Source organism: Ochotona curzoniae, unplaced genomic scaffold (assembly GCF_017591425.1).
Source record: "Ochotona curzoniae isolate NIBS_2020 unplaced genomic scaffold, NIBS_Ocur_1.0 contig_297, whole genome shotgun sequence".
Taxonomy (NCBI): Eukaryota; Metazoa; Chordata; class Mammalia; order Lagomorpha; family Ochotonidae; genus Ochotona; species Ochotona curzoniae.
In genome coordinates, this window is record NW_024465669.1 from 51,565 (window position 1) to 70,282 (window position 18,718).

The following is an 18,718-nucleotide window of genomic DNA, read 5'->3' on the forward strand; positions in this document are numbered from 1 at the left end:
ACCAACACATGTGCATACACACATATATACATGCACATGCACTTTTTGAAAACTTTGTAATGTTTATATACCAAATTGACAGGTGGAGGGAGGGAGAGAGACAATTAACCTTCCATCTGATGGTACCCTTTTCTAAGGATTTATTAATTTTATTTATTGGATGAGCTCATCTTAATCAATTGTGGACAGTTGGGGATTGAATGAGTGGGCAGAAGTGCTGTGATCATTTTAAAATGTTTTCAGAAATTTAGCCTTCTACATAGTTAACATATTTCATATTTTTCAAATATATGATTTTAAGAACATAATAAAGTTGCCCTTTACCTTCTTTCCTACATTGTTCACCCTTTCTTATTTTTCTTTCTACTTTTTCTTCATTTTCTTTGAAAGGGCAAAATTTTCTTATCCTTAAATAAATAATGGAATATATATTAAGTAGAAAAATTACTGTTCATGAGGAGTTTAGACAGAGACAATAAACATTTGTTCACAAATGTATTATTACTTCTGTTATTATGTCTGTTTGTGGGATATTGCCTCTGGATCTCTGCCTGCTAAGCGCATGCTGGAGGCCATAGGCACGTGGCACACCATGTTCTTGGCTGAGACCCCAAGCTCTCCTGTTCACTGGACGTGCAGCAAGAATGATGAGCTGCATCCCAGGCTCTCTTCTCTGCCCCTTTAATGAACTGTGCTAGGACTTCCTTTATAAACAACTCTAGGAAGTCAAATGTTACATTCATCCTGCTGTTCAGCAGGTAAGGAGTTTGCCCTGAGACACAGCCAGCTTTCTGTGCTTCCTGACCTTCAACTTTATTGGAGGGTTCAAAGAGACAGACATATCTAGCAGCGTGTCACAGTATCGTGGTTGGGTGGAAGTACTGTCAGGACCACCTTTCTACCTGCCCCTTTTCCTACCCTTTGTTAAGCGTGTGACTTCTTTCAAATAAACCGACATCCCCTAATATCAGTTTGTCTCCATTGTTTCTGCTGCCGAGGATCACGGTGACTTCACCCTTCAGTGATCTCAGGGCCTACTGAACAGAAGACCCCCGAGATTAGTTACCCCATGAAGTGATGACATGGCTTTTGGAAACTGATTGTTAAACCTGAATGTTCTCCATTTGCATGCATTTTGTTGTGAAAGATGTTTAAGACTTTTTTTACTTTTTTGCCTGAGTAGTATTCATGTGTGTGTGTGTGTGTGTGTGTGTGTGTGTGTGTGAGAGAGAGAGAGAGAGAGAGAGAGAAAGAAAATGTTTTAAAGTTATTTGAGGGCCCAGGGATAAAACCATTGAGTCAATCCGCATCTTGCATGAACCACGATTCCATAACGGTGATGGCTAATGACCTGCTTCTTATACTCCGTATCTAGCTCCCTGCTTGTGGCCAGGGATAACAAGGGAATAAGTCCAAAACCCTTAGAATTATACACCCATGTGGGAGAGCTGAAGGAGACTCCTGACTCCTGACTTTGGATGAGCTCAGCTTAGGCAAGTGTGGACAGTTGGGGAAGAACTTTCTCTCTTCGGTCCACTCATTCACTCCTTCCAATAAAGATAAATGAATCTTGGGCCTGGCGCTGTGGCCTAGTGGCTAAAGTCCTCGCCTTGAACGTGCCAGGATGCCATATGTGCGCTGGTCCTAATCCCTCCAGCTCTACTTTCCATCTGGCTCACTGCTTGTGGCCTGGGAAGGAAGTCTAGGATGGGCCAAAGCCTTGCCTTCCTGCACGCACATGGGAGACCTGGAGGAAGTTCCTGGCTCCTGGCTTCAGACCGGCACAGCACCGGCCATTGTGGTCTCTCAGGAAGTGAATCATTGGATGGAAGATCTTCCTCTCTGTCTCTCTTCCTCTCTGTATATCTGACTTTTCAATAAAAATAAATAAATCTTTTTTAAAAAAATAAGTGAATCTTAAAAAATTTTGTTTGAGTAAGAATTGCCAGGGAGAGAAGAAAAAGGAGAAAGAGACAAACAGCCCTGCGCATAACTGCTTTTGCATTAGAACCTACAGTGATTGTGGCTGGGCTGTGGCTGAAGCCGAAAGTTGGAATTCAGTCCACATCTCTCATGTAGATGGCTGGGGATCCAAATGATTAATCCATTACCACTGCTTCAGAGCGCATGACAAAGAATCCAGAACAAGGAGATGGAGCCATGAATTGAACCCAAGTTCTCTAAAGTGGGACATGGCTGTCTTTACTGACAGCTTGCCTTCAACGCCCAACAACAGCCCTTACTGTGATCATCCTTTGTGTCTTTACCCTGAGAGAGTTTCAAGTTCCATTAGTGAGTGAATGTCACTGTTTCCTTAGCAGACCTCTTAGAAGGCTTTGTAGATGTGAGTGCTCAGTGTTTGAACACAGTGTTTTGGAGTATAACATAGTCATTGGCTGAAATTTGTCTTAACCTTTGAGAATGAGCTGTAGACTCAGAAGTAGGTGGGCAGTTCATGTGGCAGTAAAGATGCTGCTTAGGATACCTGGTCCTCAGTTGGGCTGCCTGATTTAAGTCCAGGCTCCTCTGCTTCTTATCCAGCTTCCTGGAGCAACTGATGGTTGAAGAACTTGGTCCCTGACACCCATGTGGGAGACCCAGATTGAATCCTGGGTTCTTCTTTAGTCTGGCCTGTCTCTGGCTGTGTGGCTGATTAGGAGTGAATACATTTACGGAAAAAGATCTCTGACTCCTTGTCTTTCATAATAAAATAAATAATCTCAAGAATTTGCCATTAGTTTGTATAGAATTATTTTTCATATATATCCTTAATATTACTAGCTTATTACCTGTTATTCAATTTTGTCTTCTGTTTAACAAGCAAATGTGTTAAAATACAGTAAAGCATTTTGAAACAATGTGTTTCCACATTGTTAATAGTTTAATAAATTATGTATTTTCTTAATATGTTTTGGTATAGTTTTTTAGTAAAAGTTGATGACATCATTACATACTGGAAAAGTTTTTACACATGCATTATTTTTTGAAAGCAAGGCCTACAAATAAGTAAGATATCATTTTTGTAAATATTTATGTGACCTATTCTTTGGCCATTGCTCTTTTCAGCATGTACTTAAATTTTGATAAATATGAGTTTGGTATTATATTTTGATATTATATTTCTTTTAATTTGTGAAAAGCTGCATACTATGTTATTCTTTTTCTAATGTTGTTCTTTTAACTTGTAGAAAATTATAGTCCAAGTTATATTACCTACGTTTATATGAAAAGCTAGTAAAATTTTTTTTGGATATTGCTACCTTCCACAAAAATGCATGTAATCTGAGTTTCCTAAGAATAACATACTTTGAGTTTTAGCCTTTTATCAATACAAATGTAATGTGATGTACAGAATTCTGTTAGCATTATTGAAGCCAACAGACATTGATCATATCAGCTATATAAAAAGGTGTGTTCTTTACCAGCAAGCTGTGAAAGTGTTTTAGACCTTTATGATTTCACTGAATTGCAGTTTGTTTTCTCTAGAAATGATTGCCTTGAGGTAACTGACCAAACTTTCCAAGCTCTAGGACTCTAAGTCTTTTTTGTTTGCTTGGAGCTTGCATCCTTTTATATAGCCCTTAGCTTATTACTTGGCCAATCAAACTATTCTTGATCTTACATAGAGAGCACCATTTCTTGGCAGGTATTTGCTTACCTAAAACTCATTTATTTTTTCAATGATTTCTTAAATTCAATGTGTTTTACTTAGAATTATATGTGCATTGGCTGAGATATTTCTGCTGTCACTGTGATATTTCTGCTTATTTTCATTTAAATTTGCATAGATGTTTTAATAATATTTTGTTGTTTTTAAGTGGGATGCTTATACTGCTGACAGAAACCTGAATGACTTAAAGAAAGAAATGACTTCTGATATGCCAATGTGAGTATTTTAGTATTAACATTTTAAAAGTTTATTGTATTGTTATTTTACTAATTAGATAATTCTGTCATAAGGACATGTAGCAAGTTTTCCAGTGAACCTGGCATATTTCATTGTGAAGTATCTACTAGTGTTTTTCCAGCTGAAATGCTTAGTTCCGTGACATATTACTTGGAAGAAACTTTGTGATATATCTGTATCAAATTTTGTTTTTCACATTTTCATATTGATGTGGTCCTGAATCAGCAGCTTGTGTCGGGTTACTGATGTGGAAACCACATTTTTCCCCACTGACGTGATTAGATCTGTTCACTAGTCAGTCAGGTGACTCCCTTGTAGTGATGCCTCTCTGCACATGGAAGCTGAAGTTGCACATACCACTCTCCTCCGAGCCCCCACTGGAGCCCATGTTGAAGTGAAACTCACACTGTCTTGCTGGAGATGCAGCACAGACATGTATAGAAAAAAAAAATTAGGATTTCAAGCAAGAGTTGCTGGAGTCAGAAGGATGAAATATAAAGGATGAAGCTCTGACACAGTTATGCTCCAAATATCAACATCTTTTGATAAATATGTGAAGAGCAGTCATATTATCTCAAGTCCTCATTTTCTGCATAAATTGACATTGTTTTGCAATATTAAGCTGGATGAGAGAATAAACATGCAATGTACAATAGAAGGGGGGAAATAAGTGTACCGTGAGAATGGTCTTTGTCTTCCCAGAATTGATTTCTTACCATAGTGTGCTGAGTATTCAGCATTCTTGTTTGTTTTTCTACTCTCAGCTCTAATGATCAAGAACTAAGAAGATTGTTTTAAAAATTACATTTGTAATATAAAATGTTTAAGTAATAAAGAAGTAGGAAGATTTTGCAGAATTGCTGATTTAAAAGATAAATTACCATTGTGATCAAATTACAATGAAAAGCTTACATTTCCCAGACCCATAAAGTTTGTGTTTTAATCCTGGCACTTGTCATTTTTTATACTTCATTTAAACCTTGCTCAGTTGCATAATGATGGAGTGGGACCGGTTGACTTTGATGAGCTCTTCATTTCAGTCATTTGGCTCTGTGTCACAGTATTCACGGTAGTCTCATTTTGAAGTGGCAAAAAAGCAATTCCAAGCTTCAGTAGAACACACTATTCTTCAGCAACAAATATTGGTTTTCCCAGGATAAATACTGGGAGATATGAAAGAGTGTTTTGATCAGAATCATCCTAGAAGATCTGCTTCTACAATGATATTGAGTTAGTTAGAGTGGCTACTTTATGGCAGTGGTAATTTTCTTAAAGTGTGGGTGGTTTCTCTTGGAAAAGTAACTGAGAGCTGCTTTTTCTATTTGTAGTTTATCTGACGGTGAGTTGGAAACGTTACAAAAAGATTCTTACGTGCTTGAAATTCCAGGTAAACCCTTTGACAGAGGTACACTATTTTTCTCAACCCCTGTTACAAAATACATGTTAGATCTTTATATATTCTGATTGTCAATTTATGTTACTAGAAATAAAAGTGGTTATTTAGGAATATTTTAGATTCTGGAACTATGAAAGGTCTGTTCTAAGCTCTCCTTAGAACTGCAAGGTTTGAGGTTTTATTTCAATCACACTAACGGAATGTATTTCTGCCTTCCTTTCTCAGTGGGGCTTTGGAAGATGATAAATGTTCAGTTCTTTGACCTTGAAAAGCCAAATGCTTGACATGTTAGGTATTACTAGTTTTTGGATATGAATTAAGGAGTGCTTAAATGGAAAAGCATTTGATTGTTTATATATGAGATGCATATTAAATTTTCATGCATATTGAATTAGATGCTTGAATTTTCATAAAGTATTTATCCTAATAATGAGAATTAAAATAGTTGGCTTTTAACTATTTAAAAGGTAGAAAAGCTTAATCTGAGTATGGCTGCAATAATTAAACCAAGAGAGGACTATTATAAGATATATTTTATGTTACTATTGTAAGATGTATTTTATGTCTCTATCCATTCATTGTTGAGTTAGCATATTTAATTATCTCAGACTATTTTGGTAAGTAATTAAAATATGAGACTTAACTCAATTTCTGCAGCATTGAAAATAAATTAATAATTCTATAGGATCACATTTTAATAACCTTAACAAGTTACAAAATTCACTTTGAGGAGACAAGCTTCATTAAAATTAGTCTTTTTCTATATTTTAAAAATATCGAATTATTACAAATTTGAAGTAACAACAAGATTGGAAAGGGGAAAAACTGCATTGAATAAATTTTTATCTGAATCTAATGAAAAAGTCCTGGGGGGGGGGATAAATAATGTTTCAATCTGTTGAATATGACTTATATCAGTCACACTTCATGAAATATTGCATGTTTAAGAATTGTTATTTTTGTGGTGTTTAAGTTTGATTTTTATCATTGAATTTTAGCTTTGAAAGGATAACCATTATTTCAGAGTAGTTTGCAAAATGGTAGACCTTTTGGTTGTTTACAGAAATATTGCTTAATTAGTATGTATAAATTGACTATTCACTGATGAATCAAAAGTAGTTTCTGTTGCCTTAGAATATATTTTGTGTTTTCTATTTTACATATCAGAAGCACTTCATAAATGGCCCGGCTGTGCTTCCATGTTGCAACCTACATATGCCAAAACATACAAAAGCAAGCTGCCATTAATAACTAAACAAAATCAAATTGCTTGTCCCCTAAAACTTCCTACCACTCTGAACTATATCCAGCATATTTTTGCTTAACCTCTAGTTAACTTCAGTATAATAATTATTTTATTGAACAAAGTTTGATTCAATTCTGTCTGGTAGTAACACAAAGTTAGTTAATGGTCAGAACATGCATTAACCTTTAACATGGCAATAGCATAACTCAATGGTAATTGTGGAAATGGGATTCCAACTTTGTAGTATAGCTAAATGAAGCTATGAAAGAACTAGTGCTTATGTGGAATCCCAGCACATCAAAGGGGAGGGTGGGCCAATTGAGCCATCATGCTGGAATATTTTGTATTTTCATCTCATTCTTAAAATGATCTTTAAAATACACATCTGGAAAACACAAATTCCTTACACTTACTCTTTGTTACCTTTGGAAAAAGAGCTGTATGACATCAAATATATACACGTATTTATTTTTCTCATATATATATATTGTTTTCTTGGAGGTTATGCTATAGTACATTTTTTAATCTTTTGATCCATAATTTTGCCATTAGAAAGCAATTTGTTATACTATGTAATAAATTTTAAGGAGAAAACATAATAGAACATCAAAACAATCTAATAAAATCATCATTTGATGTATCATTATTAGAATATAAAATTTCAGAAAAACAATTTCCACATTGTAATCATGATATTTTTATTATAGCAAATCACAAAATAAAACTAACCTTTTTAGAGTTAAGTAATTATGAATTCCTTTTATAGACAGGATTTAGAGACAAATCATTTGATGTTTTGGAAACCAAAATTGTCTGCTCTGCATTTTCATAGCTACCTGGAGTGTAAGCAGTAGATGCTGTTTTTTCTCTTTCCTACCTTCTTTATAAAGGCTCTAGTGCCTTTGAAACAATCTGTACCTTGAGCTTTCTTCTTTTGATATTTTGCCGTATTTTCTTCACTGTTCAGTGACAGTAATGTAACATTTTCCCTTGACAGGTGAGAAAATTAGAAGTTACAGACTTGCTCATAATCACAGTCTTAGGACATTGTTCACATTGAAATGTGCCCACCTTTTATTGGTGATCTTAACAGATGTGACTCATCTGAAGAGTCTGTAATTTGTGCATGTTCCTGTTAATGCTGCAATTCTAAATATCCATGCACCACTTCCTTTGGAATTACTTCAGAACGTCCAATCAGTGTCTTTGATGTTGTTGGATATTTGCCTTTTGCCCATTAACTGTTATATCATCTTTCTTCATCTTCAGTTTACTTCTATTAGTTCTTCCCACTGTACAGTCCAGTTGCACATTGGGACCACAGTGCATGATCAACTTGAAAGGAGCTATGAATCTTTGCGTGTAAAGGTTTTTGGTCTGAATAACAAACTTTTTCTTTCAGGATTTTTGAAGTTGAAATTTTTACTTGGTAGCTAGTTGATTTGCAGCTTTAGTCCTCTGAGTAGACACGTTAGAGAAAAATCCTTTGAATCTGTCCTTATTTGGAACTTTGCCTCACTCCAGACTTCTGCATATTTTCTACTTTCTCAGGTTTCATCTTTTAATAAGCAAACTGGAAAAAATGAATGACTTACAAAAATGATGTGGTTCATTTAATACAGCACATCCATGAGGAATAGTTGATCTCCTCACATGCAAGTCAGTTGACCTAACTTTACAACAGGAACCATATATTGCTTCAAACAGATTAATACAAATTACATAAAGAACACTTATATTGTTTTGTAGAAGTTAATAAAGGAATGATCAAATTAATTTTGATTTCTTAAAAGAGGTGCTAAAATAGATGAACATCTTAATGTCAGGCTTCCATTGTAAAAACAAACAAACAAAAAACAGATATTCAGGATAATACAATTTGATTGATAAATGAGATACATTTTGTCTAATTGAAAATATATCATTAATCTTTATATCTTATTCAAACATGGATTTATTGTGTTGCTTTTATTTTTGAATATGTGATTGAAATTAAGACACAATATTTTCTGTGGTCATAAAAACAATGTCAAAATAATTCCCATAATTATAAATATTTTTTCCCACATAAATTTTTAAGTATATATATATGTGTATATATAAATAGAGAGAGAAGTAAACACTTATTACTATTATTGTTTTTTCCTTTGTTAAGGCTCAAGAAACTGAGATCAGACCTTGGACCCTTTGATTTCAATTGAGAGAGGAAAACCAAACTATGACAAATCCCCCAATTTTGACAGGAATTTTTCTGATATTGACTGTCTGTTAAATTGTTGGCATCTGGGTTTGTTCCTTTGTGAAACATCTGGCCATTTCTTGAGTGATTTGTTTGTTTTGGTGTTTTGGTTGTTCTGGAGATCTTTGTATATCCTGGAGAGTAGCCCCCTATCACCTATGCAGTGTGCAAAGATCTTCTCCCATTCTGTGGGTTGCTTTTTTACTTTGTTGATTGTTTCCCTTGCTGTACAGAAGCTTCTTAGTTTGATGAAGCTCCTTTATTTATTTTGGCATTAATTGCTAGTGCTTTTGGTGTCCTTTTGAGGAAGTCAGAGCCTATACCTAAATCTTACAGGGTGTTTCCAACATTTTCTTTCAAAAGTGTGAAGGTTTCTGGATGTAGGTTTAGGTCTTTCATCCATTTAGGTTTGATCTTAGTGTATGGTGAGAGATGTGGATGTATCTTCTGGTTTCTGCAGACTATTAACCAGTTGTTCCAGCAGCATTTATTGAAGAGACCTTTGCATTTGCTTGGATTGTTGTCTTGTGTTTTTATCAAAGATTATTTGGCTGTATCTGCACAGGTTCCCTTCTGTTGTTTCTATTCTGCTCCATTGATCCTCCTCTATATCTTTGTGACAGTACCAGGCTGTTTTGATAACCACCCTATAACATGTTCAGAGGTCTAGAATTGTGATTCCCCCTGTTAACTTTCTATTCTTAAGTATGGTTCTAGCTATTTGTGGTTTTTTGTGTGCAAGGACATATATAGGGGGAATCAAGAGAGATTCTGACAACCTGTTAACAGGAGGTCATATGCACAGAGCAGGGGAACCAAAGAGTGGAGCAGGTAGACAGGAGGAGGCTTGTATACCAACCCTGGAGACTCCTGGATCTTCACCAAGGACTATCAGTATGGACACCAAGGACAAATCCCAATTGTCAAGAAAACCATGGGTAATTAGAGTGCCTTTGGAGGCCAAGAATTCTGAGGTCATCCGCTCCCATTTGGATCTACCACATGGGGTGGAAGATGCCCAAATCCTTCCTCACAGGATCCACGGTCATTGGAACACCAGCCAGGAGCCCTGAGCAGTCTACACAAACAGAACAGTAAACTTCCTTTGGGACTCGGGAGAGGAGCTTTCTCTGGTCCTTACTTAGTTCTAGCTTTGGATCCCCACTCTCTCTTGCAATGAACATCAGGGTCGCTCCAGAGCTCCCCCCTAAACAAACATACAGAATAATTAGAATAGATAGAGAACAACAAGGAAAGCTCAGAACCAGGCAGGAAATAGCCTGGACTCACATATACCTTAGTAGGTAGGATACAAACAGTTACTCCTCACTAAGGTAAGGAAGATTTCTCTGCACACCTCTCCTAAAACTGTTCTGCACCTCAACAGTAGACATATGCCTTGTTAGAGTCATAAGCCAATTTACACTGACCTAAAATCTGCCAAGTTCAACAAAATATGCTTCAACACTATAAACTGCTAAATACTAAAATGAAAATAGACATGAGACAGCTGAATAGTACCCTATAGCCATTTTAAGGTATATAGAAGCCGGCTATATATGAACTAAAATGGAAATGTCAATGAAGTAGTCACAGGATGTGGTTAAGAACCTGTATCTTCTAACATATTGGGTTACTCAATACCTTGCCAATTAATTCAGTAATGTTCTTAATTGTTGTTGATGTTATGTTGTAGCTTTTAATTGATTGGGATGATATTCTGCCAGCTCTGCTTTCAGACCACAGATGGTCTCCCCAAGAAACTGTTGAATTTGTATGGATAGTAAGATGCTGGACTCTATACTTGGTATATGCTTGCAATAAAAGAGTCTTGACTGATTTTGTACTGAAATACTGCGACAAGGTGGAGGAATCCACCATGGGGCAAGGGTATGTGGAGGGGTTGGGGGAATCCCAGAGCCTATGAAACTGTCACATAGTGCAATGTAATTAAAAAGATGTAGCAAAAAAAATTTTTGGAAAAGGAACAGAGAATGGAGATTGCTCAACCAGCTATGCAGTTTATTACCAGAAAATTCAACTTAGGCTATCAATACTATTGTTGTTAGCTACTGAATTTATCAGTAACTTACACTTATTGCTTGCAACCTGTGAGAGTAGACAAGGAATAGAAGTACTGAGATATATTGATTATGCAAATCTATTTATGTAATTCAGAGTTAAATACATTTTTAAAGATGAATGTACACATGCATATGGAACAAATGTACCTTATTATTTAATCGAACTACCAGTAGGGATAGTATCATGAAAATTCAGTTTTTATCCGACAGAAATAAACAAAGATATGAAATAAGGTTTAACATATTCAAATGTAATTAATTCTTATTTTACCTTTTAAGAAAAGATTTATAAATTTTACACAAAGCTAGGTAAGATAACAGAGAAAAAAATGTGTCTCCCTAAAATTAGCAACAACAACCATAGCCGCTATGAAGCTAGGAGAAAGAATCATCTCTTAGTTTAGCAAAGATGTGCATGTAGAAAGGAAAGGGCCAGGTTCTACTAATCAACCAGACAAATTCAAAGATAAAATTAAAGAGGAAAAAAGCTCTCCAAATGTTATACAATGTGATGTTTGAAGGATTTATTCAAGTGATACATTGACAATAGTGTGAACTGTTTTACACTAATATTCAGAACTCAAAATACAAACATCACAATATAGCTAAGTGTCCACTAATTATTCAGCCAGTCCTAACAGTATTTAAATAAGGTGTCCTGAGATACTGTTTTCCCATTACACAATTGCTTCAACAATCATATGGCCACTGTCTGAAGTTAGGCAATCTATGTTTGTGGTTTTTCATGGGATATCAACAGCAAGTAGAACTTTCAAAAGACAATGAAAATGTTGTGAATGATTCCCTCAGAAAAGGCTTTCTATTGCAACTGAGGTGCTTGGTTATATCTGACGCAAATATTTCTTTAATAGTATGTGTTGGTGTTTGATTTAACTGAAGACAGTATTAGAGTGAGCATGAGAGACAGAATTGATCTTAGATCCCCTGGGTCAGTCCACTCATGGCTGTGATGCCATGATGTATGGCAGGGTGAAGCCAGAGGCAAAGACCTGCTGGTGTTTTCCACAGGAAGGGCCAGGGCTGGTGCATTTGATCCAATATCCACTAATTTCCAAGGAACTTGAGCAGGGAGCAGGGTGGGAGGTGCACCAGGTAAAAACAAATCATAAAAACAAGGGATGCTGCATTTCAAGGGCGTCTTCACAATCTGTATCATTGGACAAAACATGGTATAATTGTATAAGAAATCGGGGTTTCAGTAAGGTTTATTTTTTTGTACCTGAAAGGCAGGGCTACAGAGAGGAGGCACCAGGGGTGTGTGGGCTGCATGTTGTGTCTCTGGATATTTCTGTTTGTTTGTTTTCTGGAGAGTAGTTGATGTTTAGGGGAGAGGTAGCAGAGTCACACAGAGCAAAAAATGACAAGAGAGCTTGCATGCTCTGCCCGACTCCACAAAAACCACAGCCAAGTCTGGGTCGTTCTGGTGGTGGGAGCCAGGAGTATCTTCCAAGTTGCTGTGTGTCTGCAGGGTGCAATGGGCTTGGGCCCGCCTCTGCTGGTTTTCCTGGTTTGGAAGCAGGAAGCAGCATTAGAAAACAGAGCAGCAGCCAGTGCTCCCCATGGTGGCCATTAGTATGTTGGTGAAGACTGTACTTGATGGGTATGAAGCATCTGATACCTTGTGCATTCAAAATGTTCCAGCTCACAGTCTTCACCATTCAGTGACCACATAGCGAGTGTAGGTGTGTTTCAGGAGGATGGATGTTGTCAGGTGTTGAGGAGGAACCTTGCAGATGGAAGGCCACTGTGACATGGCAGTGTGAAGCCGGCAGTATGTAGAAGGAGATGATCAGGTTGAAACGTTGAGGTTCCAGTTGTCATAGATGTGGGCTGTTGTGAGTGAGTGAGTGTGTTTTCCCAGGGTGGGGAGTTTAAGGGCTCTTAGTTTTCCACCTCTTCTAGCTGTCCAAGGAGCTCAGGTGTAGGTAAAGTTATGTGTGAGCCTCAGATTGCTCTAGGCTTAGCGCGGTGTCAGTCAAGTACGAAATGAAAATGACTTGTAGGACAAGGATGTTGGCAAGTATCCAAACTGATGGATCGTGGAGTCTGGTGAACTGAGAGAGGATTGAGCAAGTGAGGATGCTGAGAGGTCGGGGAACTAACCCTTAGGTCTGAGCACCAAGCAAGCTGCAGTGTGAGTGACTAGTCGAGAAAGCAAGGGAAGGGTCAAAGAGTTGTATTCCCAGGAGGGAGGTCTGAATGGATGTCCTCACACACTGAGCAGTCCCCGATGGTAGAGTCCAGGAACACGTATTGCCCAGCGGGGTCTAAGGTTGGGCAGTATTCATTGCGGGAAGAATGAGGAAGCAGGAACAGAATGGGAGGAAGAAGAGAGGTGCTACTCTCTGGACAACTTCTCAAAGCTGCTGCAGCAGGTGCGTTGCTAAGTCCCAGCTGGAGAAACCGCAGCTTCATTTGGCTGTAGAGAATTTGGCAGAGCAGGAGTTCCAGTGGCCTCAGTGTATTCTTGTGGCCATGGCTAAGCATGCAGGTGTCAGCCTGGCTTATGCACCACCCTGGATGTGGGAGATATCACAGTGTCCCTTGCGCTCCAGAAACGTCCAAGAACAAAGTGATAAGACCCACGATGTTCATGGTTTCCTTTTTTCCCTTTCTTTCTTTTTAAGAATGTCTATGTCTGAACCTATTTCCTGAAAAAGAATTGAATAAAACACATGACCAAGACAAGCTGGAGGTAAGTCCTGACAGTGTAATTTTACCCGTTTGTGGTGTGTGTGCGGGAGCTTTCTGATCTCTCCTTTTTTTTTGCAGAACAGACATGCCCCTAGTAATTCATTTTCTCTAGAAATCTGTTTCTTTTCTGAGTTGACACCTCTCAGGGAGTACACCAGTGTAGCAGGGGATTTGGTTTCCCCCTTAGGTTATACATAGGAATATCTTGATGTAATGTTTTGAGAGTCTACCTTCCTGAGATTTTCAGTTTGGTCCTCCGCCACCTCTGGAGTCAGCTGCCCACTTGTTCTTTCCCTTCTCGGGCTAAGCGTGCTAGGTACTCTGCATTGCGGATCTCCTGGCCTGTGTCTGTGCGTTCTCTTTAGCCAGAATATTGCTGTGTTGTCCAAACCTGCTTTCTGTTCTTTGACCACACAGTTGCGATCGCTCAAACCCATCTGATGTTTCTCTGCACCACTTAGTCTGTATAGTATGGGTTTCTTATAATTATGTCCCTAAATATTTGTGTATGAATTTTGCATTTTTTTATTATTAGTGATATCAGATTTATGTTGTTTTGTTACAGAAGTGCAGCATAACTGCGCCAGCAGTTCCCTGCGAGAAAAAAGAATTGTGTGATTTCCAGGGGACAACAACTACGGCTCATCCAGCCACAAACCCAACTGTTGCACCGAATCCGTTCCGGAGGGTAGGGCCTCCTCACGCTCGCCCCCCTGCAAGAACTCTGCTAGCCATCCCTGCTTCCAAATTTTTGTCAACGGGGGTTCCTGTCATATGGCCACTACCACCGAATGCTGAAGGTATGTGATTTGGTTTGTCAGGGATTTTTTTTTTCTCTTCCTTGCACACTACAAAGCTGAAACACTAGTTTTGTTCATGAAATAGATGCTCACTCGACTGTGGCTCATCTACTCATGAGAGAGAAAGCAAAAGCCAAAACTGACTCTAATGCCATGTGAGTGAAGCAGGCCTTTTCATAATTGTGAAGGGAGCCAGTCAACCATAGACAGCCTTAATGTGAATCATCCAAATGATGGGCAGTTGCATACATATTGTAATACTTCAGAAACCCACTTGCTTCCTTTTGCCCCTGATAACAAATAAACAAGCAGCACCCTAGGCGTTGTGTGACACTGGTGGTATTGGGTGACACTGGTGATATTGATTGCTTGACTCTTCACATCCACCATTCACCAAGACACAGGTAACCGTGGAATCAATTGTCATGTAACGAATGATTTATAAAATCCTGTTAAATTGTCTTGTCTGATGTCAATTTTCCTTGTGCCTGGGAAATGGAATGCCAGGTAAAATGAATTTTGTGTGAAACATTTTCACATACACTTTTGGATGCAGCCAAGTGTTTGCCCACCTTTCAGCCAGTCCTACTTGCATTTGGCTAAGATGTCCCAAGCCAAACTACTGTTTTCCCATCACTCATTTCCTTCAACAGCCTCATGGCGCTGTCTGGAGTTGGGCAATGTAGGTATGTGGGTATCCATGGTGAGTGGACAACAGGAAGAACTTGGTGAAAGACAACGAAAGCTTTAATAAGAGATTCGCTCAGGAAAGGCTGTGTATTGGCGTAGGAAGCATAAGGTTATGGTGTTGTTGTCGGTTGTACCATTTAACGGACAAGCATTATGAGAGTGAGCGTGAGGGTCAGAAGTGATCTTGGACCCTTGGATCAGTGTGCGCATGGCTGCGATGGCATGGCTTAAGAGGTGATGGCATCGCAGTAGGCACGTTCACACACTGTATCATTGGACAAGCCATGGAATCTTTGTTTAGGAAATTGGGGTTTCGGTAAGGTTTATTTTTCTGTACATGAAAGGCAGGGCTGCAGGGAGGATGCACCAGGGTTGTAATGGTTGTTTTTTGTTTGGTTTGGTTTTTTTTGTTTTGTTTTTTGTTTTTTAAGATTCATTTTTATGAGAGAGGTATAATTACAGACCAAATTAATTGACTAAAATAATTCTTGCATCCCGTTTTAATCCATGAAAAAAATTTTGTATTTCTTCAACTTTCTGATTTTAAATGCTATCAAATTATTTTGTTTGTCTCCTGTTGAATTTTGTTTTTCTCCTATAACTTTTCTTAGTCTTTGTGTAGCTCTATTGTGAATTACTTCTAGGAATTTTTCCATCAAGTTATTACCCTTTAGCTGTTTGTTTCATCTCCTCAATATATGGATATTTACCTACTTTTTTTTTTTTTTTTACTAATTTGATTATAAACCTGAGGTTCAGTATCTATGCAGTAGTAACAAGTGTTTTGCAGGTACTGGGAAAATGAATAATGAATTTCTTAAATTATATTAGTGTTCTCCATTTTGCTGTTTAACACCAATTTTCCTGAAAATATTTTTAGCATGTATTAGGAAATAATTTTCAAATAATCATCTCTTTGTATAAATATGTGCTTTTTGGCCATACCGTATGCGCTAGATGATAGAATTTACTGTATTATGTGCTTGATAACAATTCTTTTTCATTGTTTTAATGTGAATAAAAATTTTATCTTCCCAAATACATTATGTTATTTTTTGCTTGAAGGCGTTATATTTTTCTTAGTATTGTTGAGGTTTTACTTTAAGGTATGATTCTATTTAGATTTTGTTAGAAATTATTCTTTATTCTGTGGTTTACACAATCTCTAATTAAAACAACAACAACAGTAAGCTTTTTTTTTCCTATTTCTTTCTGCAGTGAGAAAGGATTATCCTCGTTAGTCTCATTGTTTCGCTGGATTTTTTTCCACCCACCCAATTTGAAATCCAATGTGTGTTCCTCTGTACACCATCTTGAACCAGCTCCGGAACATCTGCAACCCAAGAAGGAAATCTCAAACTAATTTTAATCACTCAGCCCATATAATTTTGTCATCTCTCAACTTTTCTCTTTTTGTAATGTCTCTTACTTAAGTGTCTTTTTTTGCTCACTGTGAACCTTCTTGCAAGGTCCAGAAACTGATGCCCAATTCCAGCTCACTGAAATCAAAAAATATTTCAACTCTTACAGACTCACAGGCAGAATGAATTGTGTACTAGCCACATATGGAGGCATTGCTTTGCTGCTTATGTACTCCAGCTTAAGGTCTAAAAATTCCAGCTGTGAAAGCAACGTAAGTGGATTACAAATCATTTCCCCATCTGCCCTCCTGCCTGGAGAAGCTAATTAACTCGACATGTGGTGATTCAATTTGTACAATAAGCTATGAACCTGGAAAAACAAAATCTGTACCATGGCATTGGCCCGAATAAACTCATTTTAAACTTTATTTTCTAGGAACCTTCTGAAATATCTTAGTCAATATGTAATTCTATTACTTTGTCCAACATTTTTTTAAAATTTCCACTTTACTACTAAAATGTATTTCAATCACTGCATACATAGTATTATATAAATTTGTCTTCATGTATTTTAACAATCCCCTATTGATACAGATTGATTGTTTCTGTTTTATTCCCATCATAATATTACAGAAACCTGGTGTTTCTATAGGACCAAATATATGCAAGATAATTTCTACTGTTGAATCCCATCAAAGGACATTTGCATTTAAAGAGTTTTTTGGAGAGTTGTGACAAAGTAACCTTCAAGGAAACTTTATGGCATTACAGTCTTACCAATGTGAGTCCAATAGCCTGTTTCCTTACCTCTTTATCAGCAAGTGTATACTGTCAGACATACTCAGAATTCCTTCAGACACTGCAGATTTCCCATTTTCTTCCTTTTTTTAAAATTTTTAAATTTTGTTTTATGACACAGTTTCGTAGGCTCTGGGGTTCCCCCAACCCCTCCAAAAAGCCCTCCCCCAAATTGATTTCCTCCATATTGTTACAGTAGTATAGTTTGTATCAAGTCATGATTCCTTCATTGTGGGTATGGGCCACGTAGAGAGTCCAGCATCTTATCGTCCAGATAAATTTAAGTTTCACTGGTAGACCATCCCTGGTCTGAAAGTAGAGCTGGTAGAATATCATCCCCTCCAATGAAAAGCCACTCTACAACTTCAACAACAATTTACAACATCATGAAGTTAATTGCCATGGTATTAAGTGACCAATATGTTAGAAAATGCAAGTTCTTCAACCGCATCCTGTGACTACTTCACTGACATTTCAATTGTAGTTTTTATACAACCGGCTGCTATACACCTTATAATAGATATAGCGTACTATTCAGCTGTCTCGTGTCTATTTTCATTGTTATATTTAGCAGCTTATAGTTTTCAAGTGTGATTCCTATTGAACTTCATGAATTTTAGGTTAGTCCAAATAGGCTTATAAATCAAACATACCATATGTTAACAACTGGGGAGCAGAATAGTTTTAGGAGGGGTGTGCAGAAAAATCTTTAGTACCATAATGAGGAGTAACTAATCTTTGTGTCCTACCTAATAAAGGTATATGGGAGTCCAAGCTGACTGCCTCCTGTCTGTTCTAAGCTTTCCTTATTAGTCTCTGTCTATCTGATCTATTTTTCCATTTTCTTCTGATCTTCACCTTCAGGTTCTCTTTCCTTCTTTGTAGCTCTCTGGTCACACTTGGTTTGCTTTTTGAGTTTTGTTTTACCATGAATCCCTGTGAAGACTGTCCTGTGCTCATTTCCCACTAACACTCCACATTCCTCATTCTCCCAACCATCTTTTTACTTTTATGCTCATGGACTTCCCTTATAGTTTCCTGAAGCTCTCCAAACTGAACAGAAAACAGGTACTCTTTCTTAACCTCCAAACCTGCCCCTCTTCTGAACCAACAGAAAAAGCTGATCAAGAAATTGTAGATGCAAGTCTGATGGTTTCAGCCCCAAATACCCAGGGATTGAAAGCCACCAGATCCTCACACTATGTCCTTTTTGTGATTAAATAACTACACATCAGCACTGCTCTTCAAAAGGTTAAAGCCTAAATTACAAATCCAATCTGCAGGTGCAAATGACTAATCCTGAAAGTTACTTCTAACCTTCAAACCCTTATTGCTTTATAAATGAACACTTGAACCCTACGGTGATTTGTACTTTACCTACTGGGGCACTGTAGAAGGACATTCAGAATCTTTGCTGTTGTGGGAGACATAGCCAGTTGCATCTCCCCTGAAGGTGCCAGGAGCAATGGATATGGAGGTGAA